At 48.0% G+C, this 1,557-nt stretch overlaps 1 pseudogene; it reads left to right on the plus strand.

Moving 5' to 3' along the window:
* Window positions 1-407: 407 nt before the first annotated feature.
* On the plus strand, window positions 408-1,041 carry LOC103249194 (annotated as a pseudogene).
* The last annotated feature ends 516 nt before the right edge of the window (window positions 1,042-1,557 follow it).

A 1,557-nucleotide genomic window follows, 5' to 3' on the forward strand; every position in this document is an offset into this window, starting at 1 on the left:
GTGGCTGCAAAGGTTGTACCCTATAGGGTCTTGACCTGCGGGGAGAGGATGGTGTTGGTGGGGAATACCCACTTGCAGTCTGAAGTCTGGCTGACCTGGAGCGATGAGCCCAGGCATGATTTGTGTGCACAGGCCAGAAGCTTCAGAGGCATGAACCCCAACTGTGTTAACAGAACATATGTCATCATTGTGACAGGGTGGCAAGCAGCAACGAGTCTAAGTGGCAATGCACAGCTAGCGCACTCTGTGTCAATAAGGCGTGTCTGACTGTGCCTTCCATTTACATTGTGCTTACTTGTATTTTAACAATCTATGCACTATGAATGGCACTCCTTCTTAACATGGCTGATAGCATCAAGAAAACACTAACTTGTGAGTTCTTTCCTTTTGCTGCTATGGCTGAAACCATGGGTATGCTCAGGCTTCAGAAGAGGCTTGCTTTTGGTGTCCTATGCTGTGGCAAAAAGAAGGTCTGGTTGAACTCCAATGAGACCAATGAAATCGCCAAAGCCAATTCCCGTCAACAGATCCGGAAATTGATCAAAGATTGGCTTATCATCCACAAGCCGGTGACTATCCATTCCCAGGCTCAATGCCGAAAGAGCACCTTGGCTGACCGGAAGGGCAGGCACATGGGTATAGGTAAGCAAAAGGGGACAGCCAACATGTGGACTCCCCAAAAGGTGACCTGGGTGAGGAGGATGAGGATCCTGGCCGACTGCTCAGGAGATACCGTGAATCGAGAAAGATCAGCCACCATGTGGATCACAGCCTGTACGTGAAGGTGAAGGGGAACGTGTTCAAGAACAAGCGGATCCTCATGGAACACACGCGCAAGCCGAAGGCAGGCAAGGCCTACAAGAAGCTCCTGGTGGACCCGACTGAGGCCCGCAGGACTAAGACCAAGGAAATGCACAACGCTGGGAAAGGCGTGGGCAGGTCAGGAAGGAGAAGACCACCAAGACTCTGTCCAAGGAGGAGGAGACCAAGAAAGAAGGTTCCCCCACACTTGTCTGTAACAGTGGCCTTGGTGGTGCATAGATCAGTCCTGCAAAGAAAACTGACTTTTCTCTGCTTGTCAAAAAAAAAAAAAGGAAACACTAGCTTGTTTCCACAACATAAATGGGACAGCTTCCAGGAAAGAAAAAAGAAGCAGAAATGGACAAACTCACTATCTTCCATAATTCTGCTACTGTTTTCGAGTCCTCAGTGAGGACCGAGGAGTGCTCCATGCCACTCTCCGAATAAAAAAAGCCCCGGAGAGCACCCCACTCTCCAAATAAAAAAAGCCCCCGAGAGCACCCTGCCACCCCTTCCCACAGCAGCTTTCCAACTATAAAGGGACCTTTTCAGACGTATTCAGGGCATATAATCTTATTTGCAGCCCCTAATTGGAGGACTGTGTTTGTTGAAAAGAAGTCTTTAGTCATTTAGAATAAAGCTGGCTCATCAACCCCTATGGGAAGAAAAGGACTATTTATTTTATCCGTTAATCCCAAATACAAACACAATAAAGCCGTCTTTGCTAAGAGTGACCTATTTCATGTCAAATTGGGA

Source organism: Carlito syrichta, unplaced genomic scaffold (genome assembly GCF_000164805.1).
Source record: "Carlito syrichta isolate Samal-C Ts95f unplaced genomic scaffold, Tarsius_syrichta-2.0.1 Scaffold117951, whole genome shotgun sequence".
NCBI classification, from domain to species: domain Eukaryota; kingdom Metazoa; phylum Chordata; class Mammalia; order Primates; family Tarsiidae; genus Carlito; species Carlito syrichta.